The sequence below is a fragment of the Carassius gibelio genome, chromosome A19 (assembly GCF_023724105.1).
Source record: "Carassius gibelio isolate Cgi1373 ecotype wild population from Czech Republic chromosome A19, carGib1.2-hapl.c, whole genome shotgun sequence".
Lineage (NCBI taxonomy): Eukaryota > Metazoa > Chordata > Actinopteri > Cypriniformes > Cyprinidae > Carassius > Carassius gibelio.
In genome coordinates this window covers 1,286,720-1,302,500 of record NC_068389.1, presented here as the reverse complement: position 1 = coordinate 1,302,500, position 15,781 = coordinate 1,286,720, and the positions used below count along the sequence as shown (strand labels likewise).

The 15,781-nt window shown below is 39.0% G+C and overlaps 3 non-coding genes and 15 pseudogenes across 3 annotated transcripts; all 18 read right to left on the bottom strand.

The window, feature by feature from the left end:
- Nucleotides 1-936: 936 nt before the first annotated feature.
- On the bottom strand, nucleotides 937-1,055 carry LOC127936369 (uncharacterized; annotated as a pseudogene).
- A 784-nt stretch (nucleotides 1,056-1,839) lies between these two features.
- Nucleotides 1,840-1,958, bottom strand: LOC127936906 (uncharacterized; annotated as a pseudogene).
- A 922-nt stretch (nucleotides 1,959-2,880) lies between these two features.
- On the bottom strand, nucleotides 2,881-2,999 carry LOC127937721 (5S ribosomal RNA). Its single transcript, XR_008148502.1, has one exon. It is a non-coding gene; the product is annotated as a 5S ribosomal RNA (ribosomal RNA).
- A 498-nt stretch (nucleotides 3,000-3,497) lies between these two features.
- LOC127937029 (uncharacterized) lies at nucleotides 3,498-3,616 on the bottom strand (annotated as a pseudogene).
- A 788-nt stretch (nucleotides 3,617-4,404) lies between these two features.
- On the bottom strand, nucleotides 4,405-4,523 carry LOC127937814 (uncharacterized; annotated as a pseudogene).
- Nucleotides 4,524-5,023: 500 nt separating this feature from the next.
- Nucleotides 5,024-5,142, bottom strand: LOC127937028 (uncharacterized; annotated as a pseudogene).
- A 1,209-nt stretch (nucleotides 5,143-6,351) lies between these two features.
- LOC127937813 (uncharacterized) lies at nucleotides 6,352-6,470 on the bottom strand (annotated as a pseudogene).
- Nucleotides 6,471-6,970: 500 nt separating this feature from the next.
- LOC127937540 (uncharacterized) lies at nucleotides 6,971-7,089 on the bottom strand (annotated as a pseudogene).
- Nucleotides 7,090-7,735: 646 nt separating this feature from the next.
- Nucleotides 7,736-7,854, bottom strand: LOC127936368 (uncharacterized; annotated as a pseudogene).
- Nucleotides 7,855-8,638: 784 nt separating this feature from the next.
- On the bottom strand, nucleotides 8,639-8,757 carry LOC127936843 (uncharacterized; annotated as a pseudogene).
- Nucleotides 8,758-9,690: 933 nt separating this feature from the next.
- LOC127937720 (5S ribosomal RNA) lies at nucleotides 9,691-9,809 on the bottom strand. The gene has a single exon (XR_008148501.1). It is a non-coding gene; the product is annotated as a 5S ribosomal RNA (ribosomal RNA).
- Nucleotides 9,810-10,307: 498 nt separating this feature from the next.
- LOC127937026 (uncharacterized) lies at nucleotides 10,308-10,426 on the bottom strand (annotated as a pseudogene).
- Nucleotides 10,427-11,216: 790 nt separating this feature from the next.
- LOC127937812 (uncharacterized) lies at nucleotides 11,217-11,335 on the bottom strand (annotated as a pseudogene).
- Nucleotides 11,336-11,835: 500 nt separating this feature from the next.
- On the bottom strand, nucleotides 11,836-11,954 carry LOC127937025 (uncharacterized; annotated as a pseudogene).
- A 928-nt stretch (nucleotides 11,955-12,882) lies between these two features.
- LOC127936842 (uncharacterized) lies at nucleotides 12,883-13,001 on the bottom strand (annotated as a pseudogene).
- A 933-nt stretch (nucleotides 13,002-13,934) lies between these two features.
- On the bottom strand, nucleotides 13,935-14,053 carry LOC127937719 (5S ribosomal RNA). The gene has a single exon (XR_008148500.1). It is a non-coding gene; the product is annotated as a 5S ribosomal RNA (ribosomal RNA).
- A 498-nt stretch (nucleotides 14,054-14,551) lies between these two features.
- Nucleotides 14,552-14,670, bottom strand: LOC127937024 (uncharacterized; annotated as a pseudogene).
- Nucleotides 14,671-15,459: 789 nt separating this feature from the next.
- LOC127937810 (uncharacterized) lies at nucleotides 15,460-15,578 on the bottom strand (annotated as a pseudogene).
- Nucleotides 15,579-15,781: the final 203 nt, after the last annotated feature.

Genomic DNA, 15,781 nt, shown 5'->3' with positions numbered 1-15,781 from the left:
AAGACTGCTGCAAAGAGAAGGCTATTTAAAGATCAGCCAATCTACTCGCCAGTACATTATAAAAGTAGGAAAGAAACCCCAAAAGCTTAAAGCACCTGGTATTCCTAGGCGGTCTCTCATCCAAGTACTAACCTGGCCCAAACCTGCTTATATTCAGAGATCGGGCATTGACTCTATTTTTTGCCAAATTTATTATATACTTAGTGAAAAAATTCCAAAAGCTTAAAGCACCTGGTATTCCTTGGCGGTCTATCATTCAAGTACTAACCAGACCTTAACCTGCTAAGATTCAGAGATCGGGCATTGACTTCTTCTTTTTTTTTTTTTTGCAAGATTATTATATAATTCGTGAAAAATATCCAAAAATTTAAAGCACCTGATATTCCCAGGCAGTCTCCCATCCATGTACTAACCTGGCGCAAACCTGCTTATATTCAGAGATCGGGCATTGACTCTTTTTTTTTTTTTTTTTTTTTTTTTTGCAAGATTATTATATAATTCGTGAAAAATATCCAAAAATTTAAAGCACCTGATATTCCCAGGCAGTCTCCCATCCATGTACTAACCTGGCGCAAACCTGCTTATATTCAGAGATCGGGCATTGACTCTATTTTTTGGCAAAATTATTATATACTAAGTGAAAAAATTCCAAAAGCTTAAAGCACCTGGTATTCCTTGGCGGTCTCTCATCCAAGTACTAACTAGACCTAAACCTGCTAAAATTCAGAGATCGGGCATTGACTCTTTTTTTTTTTTTTTTTTTGCAAGATTATTATATAATTCGTGAAAAATATCCAAACATTTAAAGCACCTGGTATTCCCAGGCAGTCTCCCATCCATGTACTAACCTGGCGCAAACCTGCTTATATTCAGAGATCGGGCATTGACTCTATTTTTTGGCAAAATTATTATATACTAAGTGAAAAATTTCAAAAAAGCTTAGAGTACCTGGTATTCCCAGGTGGTCTCCCATCCAGGCACTAACCAGGCCCAAACCTGCTTAGCTTACGAGATCAGACAAGATCGGGCATAGCCAGGCTGGTATGGCCATAAGCGAAGACTGCTGCAAAGAGAAGGCTATTTAAAGATCAGCCAATCTACTCGCCAGTACATTATAAAAGTAGGAAAGAAACCCCAAAAGCTTAAAGCACCTGGTATTCCTAGGCGGTCTCTCATCCAAGTACTAACCTGGCCCAAACCTGCTTATATTCAGAGATCGGGCATTGACTCTATTTTTTGGCAAATTTATTATATACTAAGTGAAAAAATTCCAAAAGCTTAAAGCACCTGGTATTCCTTGGCGGTCTATCATTCAATTACTAACCAGACCTTATCCTGCTAAGATTCAGAGATCGGGCATTGACTTCTTCTTTTTTTTTTTTTTTTTGCAAGATTATTATATAATTCGTGAAAAATATCCAAAAATTTAAAGCACCTGGTATTCCCAGGCAGTCTCCCATCCATGTACTAACCTGGCTCAAACCTGCTTATATTCAGAGATCGGGCATTGACTCTATTTTTTGCCAAATTTATTATATACTAAGTGAAAAAATTCCAAAAGCTTAAAGCACCTGGTATTCCTTGGCGGTCTCTCATCCAAGTACTAACCAGACCTAAACCTGCTATGATTCAGAGATCGGGCATTGACTCTTTTTTTTTTTTTTTTGCAAGATTATTATATAATTCGTGAAAAATATCCAAACATTTAAAGCACCTGGTATTCCCAGGCAGTCTCCCATCCATGTACTAACCTGGCGCAAACCTGCTTATATTCAGAGATCGGGCATTGACTCTATTTTTTGGCAAAATTATTATATACTAAGTGAAAAATTTCAAAAAAGCTTACAGTACCCGGCATTCCCAGGCAGTCTCCCATCCAGGCACTAACCAGGCCCAAACCTGCTTAGCTTACGAGATCAGACAAGATCGGGCATAGCCAGGCTGGTATGGCCATAAGCGAAGACTGCTGCAAAGAGAAGGCTATTTAAAGATCAGCCAATCTACTCGCCAGTACATTATAAAAGTAGGAAAGAAACCCCAAAAGCTTAAAGCACCTGGTATTCCTAGGCGGTCTCTCATCCAAGTACTAACCAGACCTAAACCTGCTAAGATTCAGAGATCGGGCATTGACTCTATTTATTTTTTTTTTTGCAAGATTATTATATAATTTGTGAAAAATATCCAAAAATTTAAAGCACCTGGTATTCCCAGGCAGTCTCCCATCCATGTACTAACCTGGCCCAAACCTGCTTATATTCAGAGATCGGGCACTGACTCTATTTTTTGCCAAATTTATTATATACTAAGTGAAAAAATTCCAAAAGCTTAAAGCACCTGGTATTCCTTGGCGGTCTCTCATCCAAGTACTAACCAGACCTAAACCTGCTAAGATTCAGAGATCGGGCATTGACTCTTTTTTTTTTTTTTTGCCAGATTATTATATAATTCGTGAAAAATATCCAAAAATTTAAAGCACCTGGTATTCCCAGGCAGTCTCCCATCCATGTACTAACCTGGCCCAAACCTGCTTATATTCAGAGATCGGGCATTGACTCTATTTTTTGCCAAATTTATTATATACTAAGTGAAAAAATTCCAAAAGCTTAAAGCACCTGGTATTCCTTGGCGGTCTCTCATCCAAGTACTAACCAGACCTAAACCTGCTAAGATTCAGAGATCGGGCATTGACTCTTTTTTTTTTTTTTTTGCAAGATTATTATATAATTCGTGAAAAATATCCAAAAATTTAAAGCACCTGATATTCCCAGGCAGTCTCCCATCCATGTACTAACCTGGCGCAAACCTGCTTATATTCAGAGATCGGGCATTGACTCTATTTTTTGGCAAAATTATTATATACTAAGTGAAAAATTTCAAAAAAGCTTACAGTACCTGGTATTCCCAGGCGGTCTCCCATCCAGGCACTAACCAGGCCCAAACCTGCTTAGCTTCCGAGATCAGACAAGATCGGGCATAGCCAGGCTGGTATGGCCATAAGCGAAGACTGCTGCAAAGAGAAGGCTATTTAAAGATCAGCCAATCTACTCGCTTGTACATTATAAAAGTAGGAAAGAAACCCCAAAAGCTTAAAGCACCTGGTATTCCTAGGCGGTCTCTCATCCAATTACTAACCTGGCCCAAACCTGCTTATATTCAGAGATCGGGCATTGACTCTATTTTTTGGCAAATTTATTATATACTAAGTGAAAAAATTCCAAAAGCTTAAAGCACCTGGTATTCCTTGGCGGTCTCTCATCCAAGTACTAACCAGACCTAAACCTGCTAAGATTCAGAGATCGGGCATTGACTCTTTTTTTTTTTTTTGCAAGATTAATATATAATTCGTGAAAAATATCCAAACATTTAAAGCACCTGGTATTCCCAGGCAGTCTCCCATCCATGTACTAACCTGGCGCAAACCTGCTTATATTCAGAGATCGGGCATTGACTCTATTTTTTGGCAAAATTATTATATACTAAGTGAAAAATTTCAAAAAAACTTAGAGTACCTGGTATTCCCAGGCGGTCTCCCATCCAGGCACTAACCAGGCCCAAACCTGCTTAGCTTACGAGATCAGACAAGATCGGGCATAGCCAGGCTGGTATGGCCATAAGCGAAGACTGCTGCAAAGAGAAGGCTATTTAAAGATCAGCCAATATACTCGCCAGTACATTATAAAAGTAGGAAAGAAACCCCAAAAGCTTAAAGCACCTGGTATTCCTAGGCAGTCTCCCATCCATGTACTAACCTGGCCCAAACCTGCTTATATTCAGAGATCGGGCACTGACTCTATTTTTTGCCAAATTTATTATATACTAAGTGAAAAAATTCCAAAAGCTTAAAGCACCTGGTATTCCTTGGCGGTCTCTCATCCAAGTACTAACCAGACCTAAACCTGCTAAGATTCAGAGATCGGGCATTGACTCTTTTTTTTTTTTTTTTGCCAGATTATTATATAATTCGTGAAAAATATCCAAAAATTTAAAGCACCTGGTATTCCCAGGCAGTCTCCCATCCATGTACTAACCTGGCCCAAACCTGCTTATATTCAGAGATCGGGCATTGACTCTATTTTTTGCCAAATTTATTATATACTAAGTGAAAAAATTCCAAAAGCTTAAAGCACCTGGTATTCCTTGGCGGTCTCTCATCCAAGTACTAACCAGACCTAAACCTGCTAAGATTCAGAGATCGGGCATTGACTCTTTTTTTTTTTTTTTTTTTTTTTTTTGCAAGATTATTATATAATTCGTGAAAAATATCCAAAAATTTAAAGCACCTGATATTCCCAGGCAGTCTCCCATCCATGTACTAACCTGGCGCAAACCTGCTTATATTCAGAGATCGGGCATTGACTCTATTTTTTGGCAAAATTATTATATACTAAGTGAAAAATTTCAAAAAACTTACAGTACCTGGTATTCCCAGGCGGTCTCCCATCCAGGCACTAACCAGGCCCAAACCTGCTTAGCTTCCGAGATCAGACAAGATCGGGCATAGCCAGGCTGGTATGGCCATAAGCGAAGACTGCTGCAAAGAGAAGGCTATTTAAAGTTCAGCCAATCTACTCGCCAGTACATTATAAAAGTAGGAAAGAAACCCCAAAAGCTTAAAGCACCTGGTATTCCTAGGCGGTCTCTCATCCAATTACTAACCTGGCCCAAACCTGCTTATATTCAGAGATCGGGCATTGACTCTATTTTTTGGCAAATTTATTATATACTAAGTGAAAAAATTCCAAAAGCTTAAAGCACCTAGTATTCCTTGGCGGTCTCTCATCCAAGTACTAACCAGACCTAAACCTGCTAAGATTCAGAGATCGGGCATTGACTCTTTTTTTTTTTTTTTTGCAAGATTAATATATAATTCGTGAAAAATATCCAAACATTTAAAGCACCTGGTATTCCCAGGCAGTCTCCCATCCATGTACTAACCTGGCGCAAACCTGCTTATATTCAGAGATCGGGCATTGACTCTATTTTTTGGCAAAATTATTATATACTAAGTGAAAAATTTCAAAAAAACTTAGAGTACCTGGTATTCCCAGGCGGTCTCCCATCCAGGCACTAACCAGGCCCAAACCTGCTTAGCTTACGAGATCAGACAAGATCGGGCATAGCCAGGCTGGTATGGCCATAAGCGAAGACTGCTGCAAAGAGAAGGCTATTTAAAGATCAGCCAATCTACTCGCCAGTACATTATAAAAGTAGGAAAGAAACCCCAAAAGCTTAAAGCACCTGGTATTCCTAGGCGGTCTCTCATCCAAGTACTAACCAGACCTAAACCTGCTAAGATTCAGAGATCGGGCATTGACTCTTTTTTTTTTTTTTTTTGCAAGATTATTATATAATTTGTGAAAAATATCCAAAAATTTAAAGCACCTGGTATTCCCAGGCAGTCTCCCATCCATGTACTAACCTGGCCCAAACCTGCTTATATTCAGAGATCGGGCACTGACTCTATTTTTTGCCAAATTTATTATATACTAAGTGAAAAAATTCCAAAAGCTTAAAGCACCTGGTATTCCTTGGCGGTCTCTCATCCAAGTACTAACCAGATCTAAACCTGCTAAGATTCAGAGATCGGGCATTGACTCTTTTTTTTTTTTTTTTTGCCAGATTATTATATAATTCGTGAAAAAAATCCAAAAATTTAAAGCACCTGGTATTCCCAGGCAGTCTCCCATCCATGTACTAACCTGGCGCAAACCTGCTTATATTCAGAGATCGGGCATTGACTCTATTTTTTGCCAAATTTATTATATACTAAGTGAAAAAATTCCAAAAGCTTAAAGCACCTGGTATTCCTTGGCGGTCTCTCATCCAAGTACTAACTAGACCTAAACCTGCTAAAATTCAGAGATCGGGCATTGACTCTTTTTTTTTTTTTGCAAGATTATTATATAATTCGTGAAAAATATCCAAACATTTAAAGCACCTGGTATTCCCAGGCAGTCTCCCATCCATGTACTAACCTGGCGCAAACCTGCTTATATTCAGAGATCGGGCATTGACTCTATTTTTTGCCAAATTTATTATATACTAAGTGAAAAAATTCCAAAAGCTTAAAGCACCTGGTATTCCTTGGCGGTCTCTCATCCAAGTACTAACCAGACCTAAACCTGCTAAGATTCAGAGATCGGGCATTGACTCTTTTTTTTTTTTTTTTTTTTTTTTTTGCAAGATTATTATATAATTCGTGAAAAATATCCAAAAATTTAAAGCACCTGATATTCCCAGGCAGTCTCCCATCCATGTACTAACCTGGCGCAAACCTGCTTATATTCAGAGATCGGGCATTGACTCTATTTTTTGGCAAAATTATTATATACTAAGTGAAAAATTTCAAAAAACTTACAGTACCTGGTATTCCCAGGCGGTCTCCCATCCAGGCACTAACCAGGCCCAAACCTGCTTAGCTTCCGAGATCAGACAAGATCGGGCATAGCCAGGCTGGTATGGCCATAAGCGAAGACTGCTGCAAAGAGAAGGCTATTTAAAGTTCAGCCAATCTACTCGCCAGTACATTATAAAAGTAGGAAAGAAACCCCAAAAGCTTAAAGCACCTGGTATTCCTAGGCGGTCTCTCATCCAATTACTAACCTGGCCCAAACCTGCTTATATTCAGAGATCGGGCATTGACTCTATTTTTTGGCAAATTTATTATATACTAAGTGAAAAAATTCCAAAAGCTTAAAGCACCTGGTATTCCTTGGCGGTCTCTCATCCAAGTACTAACCAGACCTAAACCTGCTAAGATTCAGAGATCGGGCATTGACTCTTTTTTTTTTTTTTTTGCAAGATTAATATATAATTCGTGAAAAATATCCAAACATTTAAAGCACCTGGTATTCCCAGGCAGTCTCCCATCCATGTACTAACCTGGCGCAAACCTGCTTATATTCAGAGATCGGGCATTGACTCTATTTTTTGGCAAAATTATTATATACTAAGTGAAAAATTTCAAAAAAACTTAGAGTACCTGGTATTCCCAGGCGGTCTCCCATCCAGGCACTAACCAGGCCCAAACCTGCTTAGCTTACGAGATCAGACAAGATCTGGCATAGCCAGGCTGGTATGGCCATAAGCGAAGACTGCTGCAAAGAGAAGGCTATTTAAAGATCAGCCAATCTACTCGCCAGTACATTATAAAAGTAGGAAAGAAACCCCAAAAGCTTAAAGCACCTGGTATTCCTAGGCGGTCTCTCATCCAAGTACTAACCAGACCTAAACCTGCTAAGATTCAGAGATCGGGCATTGACTCTTTTTTTTTTTTTTTTGCAAGATTATTATATAATTTGTGAAAAATATCCAAAAATTTAAAGCACCTGGTATTCCCAGGCAGTCTCCCATCCATGTACTAACCTGGCGCAAACCTGCTTATATTCAGAGATCGGGCATTGACTCTATTTTTTGGCAAAATTATTATATACTAAGTGAAAAAATTCCAAAAGCTTAAAGCACCTGGTATTCCTTGGCGGTCTCTCATCCAAGTACTAACTAGACCTAAACCTGCTAAAATTCAGAGATCGGGCATTGACTCTTTTTTTTTTTTTTTTTTTGCAAGATTATTATATAATTCGTGAAAAATATCCAAACATTTAAAGCACCTGGTATTCCCAGGCAGTCTCCCATCCATGTACTAACCTGGCGCAAACCTGCTTATATTCAGAGATCGGGCATTGACTCTATTTTTTGGCAAAATTATTATATACTAAGTGAAAAATTTCAAAAAAGCTTAGAGTACCTGGTATTCCCAGGTGGTCTCCCATCCAGGCACTAACCAGGCCCAAACCTGCTTAGCTTACGAGATCAGACAAGATCGGGCATAGCCAGGCTGGTATGGCCATAAGCGAAGACTGCTGCAAAGAGAAGGCTATTTAAAGATCAGCCAATCTACTCGCCAGTACATTATAAAAGTAGGAAAGAAACCCCAAAAGCTTAAAGCACCTGGTATTCCTAGGCGGTCTCTCATCCAAGTACTAACCTGGCCCAAACCTGCTTATATTCAGAGATCGGGCATTGACTCTATTTTTTGGCAAATTTATTATATACTAAGTGAAAAAATTCCAAAAGCTTAAAGCACCTGGTATTCCTTGGCGGTCTATCATTCAATTACTAACCAGACCTTATCCTGCTAAGATTCAGAGATCGGGCATTGACTTCTTCTTTTTTTTTTTTTTTTTGCAAGATTATTATATAATTCGTGAAAAATATCCAAAAATTTAAAGCACCTGGTATTCCCAGGCAGTCTCCCATCCATGTACTAACCTGGCTCAAACCTGCTTATATTCAGAGATCGGGCATTGACTCTATTTTTTGCCAAATTTATTATATACTAAGTGAAAAAATTCCAAAAGCTTAAAGCACCTGGTATTCCTTGGCGGTCTCTCATCCAAGTACTAACCAGACCTAAACCTGCTATGATTCAGAGATCGGGCATTGACTCTTTTTTTTTTTTTTTTGCAAGATTATTATATAATTCGTGAAAAATATCCAAACATTTAAAGCACCTGGTATTCCCAGGCAGTCTCCCATCCATGTACTAACCTGGCGCAAACCTGCTTATATTCAGAGATCGGGCATTGACTCTATTTTTTGGCAAAATTATTATATACTAAGTGAAAAATTTCAAAAAAGCTTACAGTACCTGGCATTCCCAGGCAGTCTCCCATCCAGGCACTAACCAGGCCCAAACCTGCTTAGCTTACGAGATCAGACAAGATCGGGCATAGCCAGGCTGGTATGGCCATAAGCGAAGACTGCTGCAAAGAGAAGGCTATTTAAAGATCAGCCAATCTACTCGCCAGTACATTATAAAAGTAGGAAAGAAACCCCAAAAGCTTAAAGCACCTGGTATTCCTAGGCGGTCTCTCATCCAAGTACTAACCAGACCTAAACCTGCTAAGATTCAGAGATCGGGCATTGACTCTATTTATTTTTTTTTTTGCAAGATTATTATATAATTTGTGAAAAATATCCAAAAATTTAAAGCACCTGGTATTCCCAGGCAGTCTCCCATCCATGTACTAACCTGGCCCAAACCTGCTTATATTCAGAGATCGGGCACTGACTCTATTTTTTGCCAAATTTATTATATACTAAGTGAAAAAATTCCAAAAGCTTAAAGCACCTGGTATTCCTTGGCGGTCTCTCATCCAAGTACTAACCAGACCTAAACCTGCTAAGATTCAGAGATCGGGCATTGACTCTTTTTTTTTTTTTTTGCCAGATTATTATATAATTCGTGAAAAATATCCAAAAATTTAAAGCACCTGGTATTCCCAGGCAGTCTCCCATCCATGTACTAACCTGGCCCAAACCTGCTTATATTCAGAGATCGGGCATTGACTCTATTTTTTGCCAAATTTATTATATACTAAGTGAAAAAATTCCAAAAGCTTAAAGCACCTGGTATTCCTTGGCGGTCTCTCATCCAAGTACTAACCAGACCTAAACCTGCTAAGATTCAGAGATCGGGCATTGACTCTTTTTTTTTTTTTTTTTTTTTTTTTTTGCAAGATTATTATATAATTCGTGAAAAATATCCAAAAATTTAAAGCACCTGATATTCCCAGGCAGTCTCCCATCCATGTACTAACCTGGCGCAAACCTGCTTATATTCAGAGATCGGGCATTGACTCTATTTTTTGGCAAAATTATTATATACTAAGTGAAAAATTTCAAAAAAGCTTACAGTACCTGGTATTCCCAGGCGGTCTCCCATCCAGGCACTAACCAGGCCCAAACCTGCTTAGCTTCCGAGATCAGACAAGATCGGGCATAGCCAGGCTGGTATGGCCATAAGCGAAGACTGCTGCAAAGAGAAGGCTATTTAAAGATCAGCCAATCTACTCGCCAGTACATTATAAAAGTAGGAAAGAAACCCCAAAAGCTTAAAGCACCTGGTATTCCTAGGCGGTCTCTCATCCAATTACTAACCTGGCCCAAACCTGCTTATATTCAGAGATCGGGCATTGACTCTATTTTTTGGCAAATTTATTATATACTAAGTGAAAAAATTCCAAAAGCTTAAAGCACCTGGTATTCCTTGGCGGTCTCTCATCCAAGTACTAACCAGACCTAAACCTGCTAAGATTCAGAGATCGGGCATTGACTCTTTTTTTTTTTTTTGCAAGATTAATATATAATTCGTGAAAAATATCCAAACATTTAAAGCACCTGGTATTCCCAGGCAGTCTCCCATCCATGTACTAACCTGGCGCAAACCTGCTTATATTCAGAGATCGGGCATTGACTCTATTTTTTGGCAAAATTATTATATACTAAGTGAAAAATTTCAAAAAAACTTAGAGTACCTGGTATTCCCAGGCGGTCTCCCATCCAGGCACTAACCAGGCCCAAACCTGCTTAGCTTACGAGATCAGACAAGATCGGGCATAGCCAGGCTGGTATGGCCATAAGCGAAGACTGCTGCAAAGAGAAGGCTATTTAAAGATCAGCCAATATACTCGCCAGTACATTATAAAAGTAGGAAAGAAACCCCAAAAGCTTAAAGCACCTGGTATTCCTAGGCAGTCTCCCATCCATGTACTAACCTGGCCCAAACCTGCTTATATTCAGAGATCGGGCACTGACTCTATTTCTTGCCAAATTTATTATATACTAAGTGAAAAAATTCCAAAAGCTTAAAGCACCTGGTATTCCTTGGCGGTCTCTCATCCAAGTACTAACCAGACCTAAACCTGCTAAGATTCAGAGATCGGGCATTGACTCTTTTTTTTTTTTTTTTTGCCAGATTATTATATAATTCGTGAAAAATATCCAAAAATTTAAAGCACCTGGTATTCCCAGGCAGTCTCCCATCCATGTACTAACCTGGCCCAAACCTGCTTATATTCAGAGATCGGGCATTGACTCTATTTTTTGCCAAATTTATTATATACTAAGTGAAAAAATTCCAAAAGCTTAAAGCACCTGGTATTCCTTGGCGGTCTCTCATCCAAGTACTAACCAGACCTAAACCTGCTAAGATTCAGAGATCGGGCATTGACTCTTTTTTTTTTTTTTTTTTTTTTTTTTTGCAAGATTATTATATAATTCGTGAAAAATATCCAAAAATTTAAAGCACCTGATATTCCCAGGCAGTCTCCCATCCATGTACTAACCTGGCGCAAACCTGCTTATATTCAGAGATCGGGCATTGACTCTATTTTTTGGCAAAATTATTATATACTAAGTGAAAAATTTCAAAAAACTTACAGTACCTGGTATTCCCAGGCGGTCTCCCATCCAGGCACTAACCAGGCCCAAACCTGCTTAGCTTCCGAGATCAGACAAGATCGGGCATAGCCAGGCTGGTATGGCCATAAGCGAAGACTGCTGCAAAGAGAAGGCTATTTAAAGTTCAGCCAATCTACTCGCCAGTACATTATAAAAGTAGGAAAGAAACCCCAAAAGCTTAAAGCACCTGGTATTCCTAGGCGGTCTCTCATCCAATTACTAACCTGGCCCAAACCTGCTTATATTCAGAGATCGGGCATTGACTCTATTTTTTGGCAAATTTATTATATACTAAGTGAAAAAATTCCAAAAGCTTAAAGCACCTAGTATTCCTTGGCGGTCTCTCATCCAAGTACTAACCAGACCTAAACCTGCTAAGATTCAGAGATCGGGCATTGACTCTTTTTTTTTTTTTTTTGCAAGATTAATATATAATTCGTGAAAAATATCCAAACATTTAAAGCACCTGGTATTCCCAGGCAGTCTCCCATCCATGTACTAACCTGGCGCAAACCTGCTTATATTCAGAGATCGGGCATTGACTCTATTTTTTGGCAAAATTATTATATACTAAGTGAAAAATTTCAAAAAAACTTAGAGTACCTGGTATTCCCAGGCGGTCTCCCATCCAGGCACTAACCAGGCCCAAACCTGCTTAGCTTACGAGATCAGACAAGATCGGGCATAGCCAGGCTGGTATGGCCATAAGCGAAGACTGCTGCAAAGAGAAGGCTATTTAAAGATCAGCCAATCTACTCGCCAGTACATTATAAAAGTAGGAAAGAAACCCCAAAAGCTTAAAGCACCTGGTATTCCTAGGCGGTCTCTCATCCAAGTACTAACCAGACCTAAACCTGCTAAGATTCAGAGATCGGGCATTGACTCTTTTTTTTTTTTTTTTGCAAGATTATTATATAATTTGTGAAAAATATCCAAAAATTTAAATCACCTGGTATTCCCAGGCAGTCTCCCATCCATGTACTAACCTGGCCCAAACCTGCTTATATTCAGAGATCGGGCACTGACTCTATTTTTTGCCAAATTTATTATATACTAAGTGAAAAAATTCCAAAAGCTTAAAGCACCTGGTATTCCTTGGCGGTCTATCATTCAATTACTAACCAGACCTTATCCTGCTAAGATTCAGAGATCGGGCATTGACTTCTTCTTTTTTTTTTTTTTTTTTGCAAGATTATTATATAATTCGTGAAAAATATCCAAAAATTTAAAGCACCTGGTATTCCCAGGCAGTCTCCCATCCATGTACTAACCTGGCTCAAACCTGCTTATATTCAGAGATCGGGCATTGACTCTATTTTTTGCCAAATTTATTATATACTAAGTGAAAAAATTCCAAAAGCTTAAAGCACCTGGTATTCCTTGGCGGTCTCTCATCCAAGTACTAACCAGACCTAAACCTGCTATGATTCAGAGATCGGGCATTGACTCTTTTTTTTTTTTTTTTGCAAGATTATTATATAATTCGTGAAAAATATCCAAACATTTAAAGCACCTGGTATTCCCAGGCAGTCTCCCATCCATGTACTAACCTGGCGCAAACCTGCTTATATTCAGAGATCGGGCATTGACTCTATTTTTTGGCAAAATTATTATATACTAAGTGAAAAATTTCAAAAAAGCTTACAGTACCTGGCATTCCCAGGCAGTCTCCCATCCAGGCACTAACCAGGCCCAAACCTGCTTAGCTTACGAGATCAGACAAGATCGGGCATAGCCAGGCTGGTATGGCCATAAGCGAAGACTGCTGCAAAGAGAAGGCTATTTAAAGATCAGCCAATCTACTCGCCAGTACATTATAAAAGTAGGAAAGAAACCCCAAAAGCTTAAAGCACCTGGTATTCCTAGGCGGTCTCTCATCCAAGTACTAACCAGACCTAAACCTGCTAAGATTCAGAGATCGGGCATTGACTCTATTTATTTTTTTTTTTGCAAGATTATTATATAATTTGTGAAAAATATCCAAAAATTTAAAGCACCTGGTATTCCCAGGCAGTCTCCCATCCATGTACTAACCTGGCCCAAACCTGCTTATATTCAGAGATCGGGCACTGACTCTATTTTTTGCCAAATTTATTATATACTAAGTGAAAAAATTCCAAAAGCTTAAAGCACCTGGTATTCCTTGGCGGTCTCTCATCCAAGTACTAACCAGACCTAAACCTGCTAAGATTCAGAGATCGGGCATTGACTCTTTTTTTTTTTTTTTGCCAGATTATTATATAATTCGTGAAAAATATCCAAAAATTTAAAGCACCTGGTATTCCCAGGCAGTCTCCCATCCATGTACTAACCTGGCCCAAACCTGCTTATATTCAGAGATCGGGCATTGACTCTATTTTTTGCCAAATTTATTATATACTAAGTGAAAAAATTCCAAAAGCTTAAAGCACCTGGTATTCCTTGGCGGTCTCTCATCCAAGTACTAACCAGACCTAAACCTGCTAAGATTCAGAGATCGGGCATTGACTCTTTTTTTTTTTTTTTTTTTTTTTTTTTGCAAGATTATTATATAATTCGTGAAAAATATCCAAAAATTTAAAGCACCTGATATTCCCAGGCAGTCTCCCATCCATGTACTAACCTGGCGCAAACCTGCTTATATTCAGAGATCGGGCATTGACTCTATTTTTTGGCAAAATTATTATATACTAAGTGAAAAATTTCAAAAAAGCTTACAGTACCTGGTATTCCCAGGCGGTCTCCCATCCAGGCACTAACCAGGCCCAAACCTGCTTAGCTTCCGAGATCAGACAAGATCGGGCATAGCCAGGCTGGTATGGCCATAAGCGAAGACTGCTGCAAAGAGAAGGCTATTTAAAGATCAGCCAATCTACTCGCCAGTACATTATAAAAGTAGGAAAGAAACCCCAAAAGCTTAAAGCACCTGGTATTCCTAGGCGGTCTCTCATCCAATTACTAACCTGGCCCAAACCTGCTTATATTCAGAGATCGGGCATTGACTCTATTTTTTGGCAAATTTATTATATACTAAGTGAAAAAATTCCAAAAGCTTAAAGCACCTGGTATTCCTTGGCGGTCTCTCATCCAAGTACTAACCAGACCTAAACCTGCTAAGATTCAGAGATCGGGCATTGACTCTTTTTTTTTTTTTTGCAAGATTAATATATAATTCGTGAAAAATATCCAAACATTTAAAGCACCTGGTATTCCCAGGCAGTCTCCCATCCATGTACTAACCTGGCGCAAACCTGCTTATATTCAGAGATCGGGCATTGACTCTATTTTTTGGCAAAATTATTATATACTAAGTGAAAAATTTCAAAAAAACTTAGAGTACCTGGTATTCCCAGGCGGTCTCCCATCCAGGCACTAACCAGGCCCAAACCTGCTTAGCTTACGAGATCAGACAAGATCGGGCATAGCCAGGCTGGTATGGCCATAAGCGAAGACTGCTGCAAAGAGAAGGCTATTTAAAGATCAGCCAATATACTCGCCAGTACATTATAAAAGTAGGAAAGAAACCCCAAAAGCTTAAAGCACCTGGTATTCCTAGGCAGTCTCCCATCCATGTACTAACCTGGCCCAAACCTGCTTATATTCAGAGATCGGGCACTGACTCTATTTTTTGCCAAATTTATTATATACTAAGTGAAAAAATTCCAAAAGCTTAAAGCACCTGGTATTCCTTGGCGGTCTCTCATCCAAGTACTAACCAGACCTAAACCTGCTAAGATTCAGAGATCGGGCATTGACTCTTTTTTTTTTTTTTTTGCCAGATTATTATATAATTCGTGAAAAATATCCAAAAATTTAAAGCACCTGGTATTCCCAGGCAGTCTCCCATCCATGTACTAACCTGGCCCAAACCTGCTTATATTCAGAGATCGGGCATTGACTCTATTTTTTGCCAAATTTATTATATACTAAGTGAAAAAATTCCAAAAGCTTAAAGCACCTGGTATTCCTTGGCGGTCTCTCATCCAAGTACTAACCAGACCTGAACCTGCTAAGATTCAGAGATCGGGCATTGACTCTTTTTTTTTTTTTTTTTTTTTTTTTTTGCAAGATTATTATATAATTCGTGAAAAATATCCAAAAATTTAAAGCACCTGATATTCCCAGGCAGTCTCCCATCCATGTACTAACCTGGCGCAAACCTGCTTATATTCAGAGATCGGGCATTGACTCTATTTTTTGGCAAAATTATTATATACTAAGTGAAAAATTTCAAAAAACTTACAGTACCTGGTATTCCCAGGCGGTCTCCCATCCAGGCACTAACCAGGCCCAAACCTGCTTAGCTTCCGAGATCAGACAAGATCGGGCATAGCCAGGCTGGTATGGCCATAAGCGAAGACTGCTGCAAAGAGAAGGCTATTTAAAGTTCAGCCAATCTACTCGCCAGTACATTATAAAAGTAGGAAAGAAACCCCAAAAGCTTAAAGCACCTGGTATTCCTAGGCGGTCTCTCATCCAATTACTAACCTGGCCCAAACCTGCTTATATTCAGAGATCGGGCATTGACTCTATTTTTTGGCAAATTTATTATATACTA